The sequence below is a fragment of the Pinus tabuliformis genome, chromosome X (assembly GCF_031772625.1).
Source record: "Pinus tabuliformis cultivar Carrire ecotype Pingquan chromosome X, CPIR1, whole genome shotgun sequence".
NCBI lineage: Eukaryota > Viridiplantae > Streptophyta > Pinopsida > Pinales > Pinaceae > Pinus > Pinus tabuliformis.
In genome coordinates, this window is record NC_142308.1 from 283,984,218 (window position 1) to 283,999,468 (window position 15,251).

Genomic DNA, 15,251 nt, shown 5'->3' on the forward strand with positions numbered 1-15,251 from the left:
CTGTCACCAGACTCTGCGGAAGCGCAGCACTGCATGTAGCCACTAGATCCCAAATGCGTATGGCAGTAGACTGTTATCGAGGCACCATCTTCAACTGGTGCAAAGCTATGTTGGCAAATGTAAAAGGCCAACTGACTTGAGCAAAGAACAGACAACTAAAAAACTTTGGAAATGGTTTCTTAGTTGTGAGCATTGGTCTAGAGAGGGTCCCAATGTTGGTCCTACATCATCTTTCTGTCGAATCTGGACTTCCCCGAGAACCCAAGCTGATGCATTGGGTTGCAGTTATGGCCCATCATCCTGAGGAGGGTTCAGAGGTTGTTCGATTTCCTCTTGAGTATTTTTGCTGGCAGGAAAACCAACTTTTTGCGTTTCAAGATTTTCCTTATGCTAGGATAGATTATCGTGGTGATCCAGACATGACTCTTCCACCAGGAGAGCAGTGGGATGACTCAGGTAAAATCATTCTCAACATTTTCTAATTTTAATTTTTTTTTTTTTTTAAATCATCCAAAACTAATAGTAAAAAGTTTCAAATGCAGATGTGGGTCCATGGCGACCAGCCACTCTCCAGCCCTATGAGAGGAGACACCCAACTGCAGCAATATCAGCCCCACGAGATGAATCTACAGAGACCCTAACTGAATTGGAGAATCATCTAGAGCATTTGACAACAGATATTCTAGAGACTAGCATAGATGATATTCCTCTTAGGTTACAGCGCTATGTGATTCGGGTCCCAGGACCTTTCAGGAGGTTCCTTTGTATGGTGGCCCGAGCAGTGGTTTCTTATCGTGATCATCACCAGTGATAGGATGATCACCTTTTGTAGACTCATATGACATTTTTTCTTTTTGTACTATCATTTTTGCCGATCATAAGGTGTTTTTCAACCTATGATCGAAGACAATGTATATTTGACACACTTCTATGCTATGCTATATCACTATTACCGGCTATCTTGTAAAACATGTTATGGAATGTTTTTAAATTTACTGTTTGATTATTGCAAATGTCTACTTAAAATTTGATAATCAATTGCATCTGCTAATGTATTTAAATATCTTGGAATATGCTGATATTCAATATAGTCAAATTCACGTTCCAAGAGATGAACTCTCAAAAATAATCTTAATAACTCTAGATTTTTAATGGCGTAAACTCTATTAAGCTGTAATACAACGAGTTTAGAATCTAACCTCACAATCAAACTCCGAATCCCAAATGAGATGGACTTAGATAATAACTCAATCACTGCACTATACTCTGCAATGTTGTTCATTGTTTGACCGAGGCTTACCCCATGCATAGATACCAACTCATCAGAGGGTGAATAAATGACCCAAGCCGCGGAAGAAATGTTCCGTGTATTACGACAAGCACCATCAGCAAAACCAATATATGTTTGAAGAGACGTCGACATCTGAAACATCAAGAGTAAAATCAAGATAAGCAGGAATAATGACAAAACACTCTCTAACTAAGCACACTTTCCTAATCTAAAACACACTAGCTAGAAAGAAAACTAATCTAACTAAAATCTCCACACCTAGATTTAAGCATAATATCTCTTTAAATAAAGACCATTTCTGGGCTTACCTAAAGAGACACCGTCAAAATCTACCAATTCATAGGCCCCTTTTGCCAGCTTTCACTTCACAACATAAGGACCATGCCACATAGGTACAAATTTTCCAGCCCCTAGCTTATCGTTTGCTTGATCGTATAGTAAGACTAGGTCTCCTTCTGAAAAATTACGAGGTGTAACATTTTTATCGTACTGAGCTTTAATTCGCTTGGCATGATTTTCGATTGCTAGTGCAACATCACGTCGATTCTCATATAGCTGAGCTAAGTACAACAAACGTTTTTCCTCTTCGGAAGTGGCTGGTAGTAATTCTATGGCTATTTGTAACGACGAGATTTTTCATTCAATGGGTAACACAGCTTCCAAACCGTAAACCAGTTGGAAGGGAGTGAAACCAGTTGATGTTTTTACTGAGGTTCGATATGCCCAAAGCACTGAAAATAACATGTTATGCCAATTTGACCGATGAATACCAATGATCCGTCGGATCATGGTGACTAGAACTTTATTGATGGCTTCAACCAGACCATTAGCCTGTGGGTAATAAGGAGTAGAACTATCATGACGCAGGCCAAGCTGATCTGTCAGTTCAGTCATCATGATGTTTCGAAAATGACACCCATGATCAGTAATAATCACTTGAGGAACACCGAATCTAGTAATTATATGATTGAAAATGAAAATAGCAGCAATGTTGCCGTCTGCCGCAACTGTAGGCATCGCCTCGGCCCACTTAGTAAATAATCTACCGCAAGGATGATATATGCATGCCCCCCGGTCGAGTGAGGGTTACATGTAATAAAATTGATACCCCATTTTGCGAAAGGACCGACGACAATTATAGGGTGGAGAGGAGCAGGTGGAGCACGCATCTCTCGATCAAAAATTTGACAATTGTGGCATTTTCGGATCGCGTAAATACAATCTTTGAACAAATATGGCTAGAAATAGCCAACGCACAATATCTTTTGGGTTGTGGCATACCCAGACATATGACCGTCACACGCTCCAGAGTGACAGTCATTTAGAAACTTTTCAGCTTCTTCATGAGTTAAACAATGTCGAAAAACAGAATCCGCCCCACGACGATAGAGTGTATCTCCAATAACTTTGTATTGTTGGGATTGGAAACTGTTGGACACCTAATCCTAAATGGGTTAGTGTGGAAGCCGAATGGACAAAAGCAGTCCAAGAGACCTTGGGATCTGAAACCCAAGAGTCATGTATTGTACTATAAATGTATATCTCATGTTAATAAAAAAATGAACTCACATGATTTATCTTTCCTATTCTATGTTTCCCATGTGTGTTTAGCATGGTATCAGAGCAGGCGAATTCTGGCCCTGCTCATATTTGAGTCACTGTTTGCTTGTGGCCTTTTGTTGTGTTTCTCTCACCTGACCTATGCATTGACCATTAATGTTATGTGGGTCGTGAACTCTTGGTGATATTGCTGGTTGATTAATTTATGTGCTGGTGTTGAATTCGTTATATATATTTGTGCTGGCATATGTACAATTTTCGATGCGTTTGAATGAATACAACAATGTGTGCGTTAAAATCCCTGGCACGCTGGCTCTGCCATCCCGACATTCCTGACCTCTGAAATCCGCAGGTCTCTTTTTTTGGTCTCTGGCTATTTTAAGATTCTATGTCTGACATTACCTGCATTCTGCCGTATTCTATTTATAAGACCTATGCCCTATTCATCTGAATACATTTAGAATCCATACATTTCATAATTTTTGAATGCTGTCTGTCAGTCACATAAATTCTGCATAATTTTTGAGTGTCTGCCATTACCTCTACTCTACTCCATACGTCTGTTGTAATTATGTTGCGTTTGCTGTAATCATGAATGGTCCATGAAAATCGTATGCGTTGGCTCCATTGATTGCTGGAGGAAAAATCATTGTTCCATTGAACGCTGTTACGCTATAGTTTTTAAATGAAAACGCATATAGTTTTGCAGAAATGATGTGATTTGAGGTCAAATAAGCGTGGATATACGTGGTTATATTATTGGACCTTTCTTTAATCAGTTTTCCGAGAAGTGCAGAGTTGCATGGAACGTGTGCTCTTTCATTTGATGCTCCCGCTGCCCTTGTAACTCCTTATCCTGTCATCCGCTACTTTGGCATCTGTCCATTACTGAAAAGAACATTTTATGTAGCCTCCTTCTATCGAGGTCGCAAAGTAGATCAACCGTCGGCCTCCATACACAGTGTAATATGTTGAAATATTTTTGTGTTGAAATTTTGACTGTCCGCTGGTAGTGTTCTATTGTTGTGTGTTTTCTTGCCATCATTGGTGGTTGCACTGTGTTTCCTTTGATCACTTTTTTCAAGGACTTCGAACCATCGAATCTTTCGAGGATCTCAGAGATGTCGGAAGGCATTATCTCAACCAAGCTCGTGCTCCTGTAACGCATGATCTCTGTGCTGTTCTTCAAGCCTCTCAGATCGGTGATGTGAATTTGCTCCGAAAGGCTCTTGACAATTTAAATTGCAGCATCAATCGGGCCGATGTAGACGGGGACACAGCCCTTCATTTGGCTTGTCTCCACGGTCACCTCGCTTGCGTACAGGTCCTATTGGAAAGGGGAGCAAGCCTGGATTCTAAGGACGAGGATGGAGCAACTTCCCTTCATGATGCATGCTCAGGAGGTTTTGCTGAAGTTGTTCAAGCATTGCTAGATGCTGCTGAGAATCAAGACCATGTGAAGAGGCTTCTTGATACCAGCGACATTGATGGTGAAACGGATATTGGAGCCATGTAAAGTCATTCTGCAACCAATCTAAAGGATGAGCTGGAATTGTTTGTGCCTGGGGTGAGAATCATGATGATGTTGCTACTCCTGTTAAAAAAAAAAAAAAAAACGTTGGCTGGGCTATCGGTTTGATGTAACGAGAGCACTATCTGAAGTGGATTTTCGCTAATCTGTCCCTGCGGCTTCAAAACAAGTGCCACGAATCTCTTTCTGCTCTAATCTGCAGCTCGAGAAACTTGACATAAAGCTCTGAAGCTGTTCGCAAGGGTTACTCTGTAAGTCTTTCCAGCTGCCACGAAATTTCGAGCAGTTCTGAGGGCATTCTCCTCTAATTAAGCACATATTTCACAAACACTTGTTGAAGGTGTCAGTCTGTGGATTAAGGGGCATATCTAAGTAGAAATTGAGACATCCGAAGTCTCTTGGGTTCTTGTTTTGGATTCTGATGCTGTGGTCGGTTCTTCCTTCCCATGCATACACTTTCTGGTCTCGGACACTTTTTCATAATATCGGTGCCTGATCTGGCCTGAGTGTGCCGTGTGAATGCCGATTTTTTGAAGAGAACACCACCTCTTGGTGAATTTAGTGGTCGGACGACGAATGTATGGGATCGAGACTCTGTCGCAACGTTGTATTGAATTGCTGAGCGGTGGAATTTGAGTTGAAGGGGTAAAAGAAACGGGATATCGTTAATTATCGACCAATCGCGCGTAGTATTTTATGCAGGTGCACCAATAACGTGGAAGAGTGAAGGAACAATATTCACATTCCAATCAGCTGCTGCCTTGCCTGGACATCAGTGAAAGAAAATAAAAACCGAATTATATTCCCATGGAGTATTGTATTTTGGTTTCCTCGAGATAACTTGAACGGTTACCAGTCAAAGAATTTTAGTCGAATGAAAATAAAGTGGTTTTTCTTCATAATGTCCACCCTGTGAATCGAGTAACCATAATATTATATCAGCAATACTGTTGTCTCCGAATTGCTGTAGCTGCGTGCCCATTGTGATATCGTATAACAAGACATGAGAGAAATATTGAGTTCTGAGGTCGAATATCAACTTATTAAAGATGCCATGTTTGCTGAAGTCTCCAAGGATGAAGTTCTTTGATGAAAATAAAGAGTTTTCCCTTTCTAATATTGCTGACTGAGTTTATCTCTTGGAGGGGCGAATTAATATTGTCTAGCTAGCCAAAATATCTCCAGTTGGTGTGTGCCTAGACTTATAAAAGCAAATTTTTTTCTTGTGGCTCGAGTTTATTATGATAGCACTGTCCTGCGCCGAGTCACTACACATTTATTAGCTTGTGAAAGGTTTTTTCTGAAATGGTCGAAGGGTGACATCAGTTCTGAGCGTGTTTTCCGCTATACCAAAGGCATATATATCCTCTATTTAACAGTTCGTGTTCCTCTCTTCATCCCTGGACTGATATATATATTATATTTGTCTGATTTATATGGCTGAATAGATTCGTGTGGCCTCAACCTTGAGAGCTGAGTCATTATCTGTGTACCAGGGCAGCATATTTCTGTAATATAGCGCTGGGGGATTATTATTTGCAGTTGCCGCTGCCCCAATTGTGGCATTGTATTTAAAACTCAGTATAGTGCATTGATTCCTTGATTCCACTGCTGCATAAAGATTTTGGTGAGCTGATTGTAATCCTTTATATTGCACACTGATCATTTGCTGACATGTATAAAGGATATTGCTGTGTATTGTGAGTAGATATTACTTTTCTGCATTGAGTAGTAGTTGTGATCAGTTTTTTAAGGTGTAAATCAGGCATTGAAAAAAAAATGGCCGGAACCAGTGAAGTATTACAGTTCCTTAAAACTCTGATATTATCTACTGTTGATGACACATTACAAATCAGCAAAGGATCTCTCTCAGAAATTCAGACATGTCTACAAAATGCACAGGAAAAGATCGATTTTTTGCAGCTTGAATCACAACTACAGCAAGAAGACCTACATCAAAATAGACACCATTCTGAACCTGTTTTTGTTCAGAACATTGAGACAACCACCCATCAGCAGCATGTTAATAATGGTACAGTTCATTCAAATAAAGCAGCAGTTGTATATGCAAATGTAGAAACTCAGTCTGCACTTCCCAAGCCCATCATCAGACCTTGGGAACAGCTTGTCCACAACAAGCACAAAACTGGTCTTGGATATGACAAGGACTTGTCCTTTCATATTCCAGACTATGCCAAGCCCATTCAGTTTCAAAGTGCTGGATTTATTCATGAGAGTTCACCTGCTCCTCATGACAGTTCACCTCCAGCTGTTCCAGACTCTGCCCCTCTTCCACAGCAACAACAACAACAACAACAAAAACAACAGATCGTGAAATGCCAACACTGTGACCGAGTTGGCCATTTGAAAGATCATTGTTTTGATCTTCATCCATGTAAGCATTGTCATAAAACTAGCCATCCTTCGCACAGATGCTTCAGAAATAAACGTCCTGCAAGAACAAAGATTCATCTTGGATGGATCGCTTCTTGGCAATGGGCATCAACAGCCAAGAAGATATTCCAAACACATGTTAGAACTTGTTCCAGAGTATTGAACAATCTTGCAGCTGAGTTTCCTCCATCATCTCACCTTGTATCTGACAGGGGGGGAAATGATGGTCATCTACAAGCTTCAAAGTCACATCAAGCGAGCCTGAGCCACAACCTGCCACACCAGTTTCAGAGTTGTAGCCAGAGACAAAGATGCCCGTGAACATGCCTTCAGTTGGAAATCTGGGACACTTCCTCTAGCAGAAGACTTCAGCTTCTTGCCAGTTTTGGAAGCATTCCAGGAACACAATTGAGAACAGTTCCTCTAGCAGAAGACACCAGCTTCTTGAGATTGTGAAATTTCAGGCCGAAAAGTTTGGGTTTGGAGATAAATAATGACATCTCCATACCATGGATCAAGAGTGTTGATAAGAAACAAGGATTCGTCCGCGAGGGGCTCTTCCACCACAGTTTCAGTATCAGCACGCGGGAAGTCACACATCAATTCCGCTAAAACTAAAGATTTCTTTGACTTGGATTTTTCAAATTCCAAGTCAAATTCCTACATGATAACAATCCATTTGGAATACTTGCCCCCTATCAATTGTTTGGTCAAAATATAGATCATAGGGTTACAGTCAGAAATTATTGTGGTTTTGCATAGTAAGATGTAATGACGAAATCATTGGATAGCTTGAACAACTGCAAAGGCCAATTTCTCCACATGTGAATATTTTAACTCAGTCGGATTCAAAGTTCGACTAAGGTAGTAAATCACATGTTCACTACCGAATTCATCTTCCTGAACTAACACCATCCCGATGGTGGAATGAGAGGCGGCGAGATACAAGAATTAATCCTGATTGTAGTTGGGAGGATGCAATAACGGTGCATGGGTCAACGCGTGTTTAAGTACATCAAAAGATTTTTCAGCTATCTCATGCCAAAAGAATGGAGTATTCTGTTTCAACAACCTGGTAAAACCCTTTGTTATCTTGGTGTAGTTAGGAATGAATCGACGTAAAAGGTTTGCTTTCCCTTGCAAGCTTTGGAGTTGGCGAAGAGTCAAAGGAGGAGGCAATTTGACAATAGCTTCAACCTTCGAGGGATCGACATGGATGCCGGCTTTTGAAACAACAAATCCCAGTAAACGACCTGATTCTATACAGAAAATGCATTTGTGTGGATTCAACCTAATTCAATAATCCCTACATCTCATGAAGATTTCTCGTAAATGAGTGAGATGACGGGCTCTACGTAATGAATGGGTAGGTAAATCATCGAGATAAGGTTGCACAATGTGCTTGATATCATGAAACGCGTAAGACATAACTCTTTGAAAAGTTGATCCGACGTTCTTTAATCCAAAAGGTAATTTGCAATAAGCAAAAGTCCCCCATGGGCAAATGAAAGTCCTTTTTGGTTGATCAGCAGGGAGAATGTTAATATGATTGTAACTGGAAAAACCATCCATAAAGGAGAAAATTGCACTGTGGGAACAATCATCAATGATTTGATCGATATAGGGAGTTGGCTAATTGTCTTTGGGACAAGCTTGATTAATATCCCTATAATCGATACATATTCTTATCGTTCCTTGCTTTTTGTTAACAGGAACAATATTCGATACCCAATCCGTTAGGGGAATTGGATAAATGAAACCTGATTTAAGTAATTTCTCAACTTCTGCTTTAATAGCACAGCTTTTCGCGGCTGGATCTGACGCAAACATTGCCGGACAGGTTTAGCATCCGGGTAAGTTTTTATTTCATGAACAACAATTGCTAGATCGATTCCTGGCATTTCTTCGTATGAACAGGAAAACACGTCACGAAATTCTTGAAATATAAGGCTTTATAAGTTCAGAATTCCTCGTCCGTACAGGAAGCACCTATATGAATGTTTTCAACAGTTCCGAGTTCTACTGAAATATCAATAGGAACCATTCGAGATATATTTCCCAAATTCATTTCAGAATCAGGATGTTCCAGTGGATTCTACGGTTATTTGACGTAAGCAGTAGTAAAAATAGATGAAAAATCATTCTCAAAATGATCAATCTCAGGTAAGAACGAAGACTTATGATGAAGATCTTCCCATGGTAAATCATCAACAGACAAAATTTCACGAATCTGCTCATCAGTATGAACAAGCTCGGAAAAAGTTGTTGAATCTGAGTTTGATATGGAAAATGATTCTCCATGGATCACATTCATTAGATCGATTTCGGTTGAAGAAGGGTCGGAAAATGATTGTACCACCTGGTATGCAATTTCAAATGGACTCAAGGGCATGGCATCACCAAATGAGTCCACCTCGGAATCAGAAGGTACGACCCAAGGATCATCGAAAGCGATGGTGTTTGATGAAATCATATTGATAGTTGCATAAGAAGGTGATACGTTAGGAGGAGGAAAGGAAAAAGTTCCTAGTAAACCAGAATCTTTAACTAATCCTACCCCAACATCCTTATAAGGGATAGTTGTTTTGTCGACATGTTGGATACTTTCATAAGAGGTTGGGTCAGATGAAAAGTGTGTGAGCTAGTCTATGCTTACGATCTTGCCATTATGAGGAAACTTTATAAGCTGAAAGACCGATGAAATAACACCAGTCATAGCATAAGACCAGCTACGACCCAAGAGAATGTTGTAATCTAGAGGGGCATCAACCACTTCCACATCTAGATTAACAGTTTTTCCTTCAACCCCTATAGTCAAATCCTGTAGAATGCCAAAAGGACAGAACCCACAGCCATCAAAGGCCTTTAGAATCATCGGGGATTGATTGAGTGTAGGAGAACCAAGCGATCTCCAACACTGGATTGACATAATACACGTAGAATATCCCTCATCAATTACAGTCCTAAAACAAGGTCTGTTTTTTACTAACACTGGAATCTCGAAAGCCATTTGATGGGGTAAGCGAGGTGTATTATTTTCTAAATCGAAGATTATAAGGTTCGAGTCCTGAATATCAGCAGCTCCTATAGCCGACAATAGCAATTTACATTATGCTGGGCATGATTGCAGCACCTCCAAATCCGACATTGCTGAAGGGGAAATAGCTAAATCTTCAACAATGTTATAGTTCTGAGTAGCTCTCGCATGCGGATTGAAAGCTGACTTCCAAAGTATACCTTTAGCAGGTGGTTTGATTACTAAGTCTGGATTAGGTTTCTCGATCTGTAGCGGATCAGAACCAGAAGGAGCTGAAGTTGATGGGTTTGAATTAGAAGATTCTGCTTCCTTACCACCAACAGGACTTTTACTTCCATAATCTTGCGATCATGTCGCAATCCTAACATGGGACATCATCATTATGGGTTCTTCTGAGGCATTTGAGGAAGAACCTATCATCTTACTATCTTGACTAGGAAAAGGATCCTTCAAGACAGCAGGCGTTTGAGAACCTTTGAGGATTTTTGCAACCTCAGCGCGATGAGGACAGTTTCTTGGAAAATGCTCTTCGTCACAAATGAGACAAGGATAATGAGTTTTACGTTTCTCGTCAGTAGATTTTGTTTTATTTGGTTTCTCTTTCGAATTTTTCTTATTTTTCTTCTTCCCCTTCTTTTTACCGCCGGATTTTGATTTGGCCATAGATGAGTCTATGACGTAAATATCGGCAGAAATTTCTATGGAAGTCTCCTGTCTGGGAATCTGGTAAAGTTATAATAGGAGAAGAATTCTTTGAATATTTCTTCTTACTTTTGGTGTTAATTGAACCAATCATACCGTTAGCGGCATGAGACCCTGAAGGAGCTACAGTTATTTGATTTTGTTTCGGAAGGTCGGGGATTTTCTCGTATAAAGCACCCGACTGCGTATAAATGAGGTCAAGGTACTGAGCTTGAGCAATTACTTGCTCTTCAGTAACAACTTCAGCCTTAGCTACATCCTTAGTAATTTTAGGTAATAATGATTTAACAAACCATTCTGCTAGGATTTGATCTGGAATAAAAACTTTCACTAAACGTCGTCGACGCCGCCATTCATGGATATGATTTGAAATATATGTGGATGTTGACTGTTTTAATGAAGTTAATAATTCCGTGCCATTGTCATATCTGACAGGCAACTGAAAATGAGTTAAGAACGAAGTAGCTAACTGACTAAAATTATAAAAAGAGGCTCACAGTAACTCAATGTACCACTTGGCTGCAAGACCAATCAGAGTGCATTGAAAAAGACGTAAGCAAATTGAATCATCTATAATGGAATTAGATGCACACTAGAGGTGATAAGTCATCACATGGTTTGATGGATCCTCTCCTGATTTACCTTCAAACTTTGCGATATTACTGGGAAACTTATTTGGCATTGGGGGCCATAACAGAAGATAATTAATGGGATCATTCGTAAGGTGCAACAAATCAGGCAAGTCCAAAGTTGCTATAAACGGTAACTGAGGATTAGGGTCATGAAAAATCTGGGTCATACGACCAGCCCCAGGAGGAGGATATCTAGGATAACTCGGAATTGGAATTGCATTTGGGATATTATATCCTCCCAGAAAACCAGGATTAACTGGACCATACTGGGGTTGTTGAGGTTGCTGATAAGTATATCCATTGTACAGTTGATACTGATAGATTGGGTTCTGCATAGTAGGACCGAATTGGTTCTGTCCCTGGTACGGTTGATAAGTAAATTGAGGTTGACTTGTGAAAACCGTACTTGGACCAGCTTTCCCTACAGGCATTTGAATCAAAGTCTGAACTGTGGGTCCTGACTATCGTAAAGAGGACTGAGGAGTTGATACAGGAATAGTAGAAACCGGAGCTACCGATACTCTAGAAGTAGGTGTGGTAGATTGAACAGAAGCTGTTGTAGTTGCAGCAAACGTTTGAAGCGGAGTACAAGGTGTACTAGGCCCAGGCTGAGAAACTACACGAGGTGCGGAAGTTTGATTAGTAGGCTGGACAGGTTGCTGGGTTGAACCAGAAATGAAGGGTTGTCCAAATTAAGATGACAACTGCACATTAGGTTGCAAAATCTATTGAGATTGGGATGGATCCTACACCATGTTCATTCCGGGGTATGGACCCATAGTAGGTTGAACATATTGAGGACCATAACCGGGTTGAGCATAGGGCTGATAATTCAAAGGTACATTTCTAGCTCCTTGTACAAATGGTTGACCAGAAGGTGGTTGGAAACCTTGGGTTGGGTACTGAACTTGTGTTTGATAACCTTGAGGCACGTACTAAAACTGGGGTTGACTTTGAGGTACATATTGATACTGGGGTTGACCGTGAGGTATATATTGAGTCTGGGGTTGACCCTGAGGAATGTACTATCCCGAAAGTATGTACTGTCCTTGAGGTTGCCCCCCCAGATGAAAATTGAGTACCCTGGGGTTTCCCCCCAGGTGAGAATTGAGTACCTTGCGGCTGCCCCCCAGGCGGTAACTGACTACCTTGAGGTTGCAGATTTGGAATAGTACCTAACATCATAAGAATATCTTCTACACTCAATGACTTAGTTCCGTTATTACCAGTTAATAGCCCATGTTCAATAGGTTGAGGAGATGCTCCCGAAAAAGTACCAGTGAGTGACTGATACCTAGAAGGAACAGAAGGACCGCTAAATAAAATTATTTCGGTGTTTTGGAAAACATGGATGACCGGTTCGACATATTCAAAGGAGGATAAAAACCTCTAGGTGTTGGATGAAATGGAATTGAAGGTGGTGGAGAAGCAAGACCCAGATTTTCTAAGAAGTTCGTTAACGATATGTATCAAGTGCTACCTCTAGGTGGAATGTAGAAAATTGATTCACGCTCCCTAAGTTCTAAATTTGGTTGATTTTCAGGGAGACTTATATCTTCTTTTGGACTAACAAGCTCTTCAATGGAAATAATTCCCGAAGGAATATTTTGGGTAATGATTCTTCCTACCCTGGGTGAACCATGACCACTAGAAGTTGGAGAAGAAAATCCTGAGGATGGAGTAGCAGCAGGTTCAGTTTCAGGCTCAGGAATTTCAGGTTCTTCGACTATTTCACTAGTAGAAGAAACACTACCAGTAACTTCAGAAAATGAAATTGGTTCAGAAATATACTCTGTTGCTTGAACTTGATAATTAGGATGAACAAATAAAGAAGATTCTCTTTCTTCCGGTGACCCAGCTCTACTGTCACTAGGAGTAACAAGAGCTCGTAGCCCTTCCAGCTGACTTGTTGAATACTTGGGAGGTTGCCCCCAGGGTCTACGGGATTATCTCGGTAATTCAGCCATGATTAAATATTTTAATTACTTCACACGCAAACAAAGAAAATCTCAATAAAACCACCTAAAGTCTCTAAAGAACCAAAAAATTTGAATCACACACCTAAAAAATCTAGGAGTTCAAACCACACACAAATAGTAACTTTTTCGTACCGAAAACACTAGTTGGTGATGAAATCCAACATCGCGGAATTCAATATAGAAAGGGCGGTTGGAACAGTTACCCCGACAACCTGCTTAATGAAACAGACTGGCACAAGTTTCTCCACTAAACCGTCTCGAGTGAAGAGAATGCCCCAGAGAGTCCAAGTGAGTCTAGTCGATGTCTGCTCCAGGTACAGTGGGATCTTCCCTCCACCGTCACCTTAGGAAATAATCCTATATATTATGGTCACTATGGTTAGCAACAAAAACAAATATACCTCGGGGAACAGTCTACGATCCGATCCACACGCAAGGGTAGAGTAACAAGCTCAATCCCCTTGAAGGCTCCTTGACATAAGCCAAGGTTTACCAACAAGTGACCCCAGGCTCCTCGACAATGGTCAATCCGAGGTTTACCATTTTTAATACGTGTATATCTTATATCATTCCCAATGAGGAAGGATTGATTACCCCACTGGTTCAGATATGATCTCGTGCTTGACTCCTATAAGAGGAGCTTCCGAGAGCATAGATGTAACAATTGGAATTTATCTCCTACCGCAAGATATAGCTACTTGTTTTTTTTAACTATCTTGGAGAGTTAATTACTCCCTACTCCAAGATACTAGCCTAAGCTATGTTGGTGATAAAGAGCCCTAGAAATAAAATGATTGCTAGATCAAATTTTACTTTAAGCGTTATTTTTATGGTTGTTTCTTAAGTCAAAAGGTATGGAGATGAAACTTTATGGTGTGAAGACTCGACTCCAAAACACTAAAAATGCACCTAAGATGATAAACAATCCTTTTTCTTCAATGAATTTCTAGCTAAAGAAAGAGTTGAGAATGCAATTCTTTGAAAACAAATCTTTCTTCAACATATAAATGAAAAGAAAATCTTTTTGTCTTTTCCAACAAACTCAAAAATGAGACTACTAATTATGCTCACGAAAAAATCCTTTTCTTTTTCAACAATCAAAAACTACAGAAAACAACTTCTTTCAAAAGAGATTCTAAAATTCCTAGAAAACACTCAAAGCTATGAAAAACTATGCTTGAAATCTAAAAATTTCTAAAAACCTAATTGAAGTAAAAGCTTGAAAAATTTCTTTTTGAGGATGTTTTACTTAGTTATGCAGCAAACTAAGGACTAATTCATTCAGAATAACAAATTAATAAAGAAACACCCAGCTATGCTTTTTTTTTTTTTAAATGAAATTCAAAACTTTCCAACAAGTTCATTCAAAGCTTTGCAAAGAGAAAACGAGATCTATTTCTCACCAAAGGCAGATTTCACAAATCAGTCAAACTCATCAAGAAGACCAAAAAGACCAGGGAATCTGAGGTTTCTTAGGCTTCTAATCTCTGAGTTACTACAAGGACCAAACGAAAATCAAGCCAGGCACGCAAAACTTCTAGAAAATCACCTAAAACCAAAATGCCAATGGAATTCACTCACAAGAAGTTTCTGACAAGACACATGCAGATCTGGGCAGAGGCTAAACAACATAAACAAATCCTAAGCTTAACTGGATGAAAAAGATTTAGGTTTTTCAAAATTTTGACAGGGTCCGCAGGCCCCCGGTATAACCAGGTGCGGTACCGCACTGTGTAGTAAAGAAATAGTGCGGGGATGTCCGCACTGTGTTACAAACAGCACGTGCGGTCCTCTCTCAAAAACGTGAAAAAACAAAAAACAATTCACAATCTAAAAACCTACCCAATCCCACACACATCAAGCAAAAACCAGAAATAGAGAAAAAGTTTCTCAAGTCAAAGTAAAAGTAAAGGCAAAAAACCAAAATTCAAGTCCCCAATGGAGTCGCCATTTTGTTAAGCGGATAAATCGTTCTTGCAGACAAGACCGATCTCCCTAGTACCAACTGATATCTAGCAACAAGGAGGACAAGAAAATCTATCTTTCCCTAAACATATTTCGATTCATTATTAAAATCTAAGAGGTGTGGCAGCCATGCTCCAATAGCTCCAAAGAGTCTCCTTTT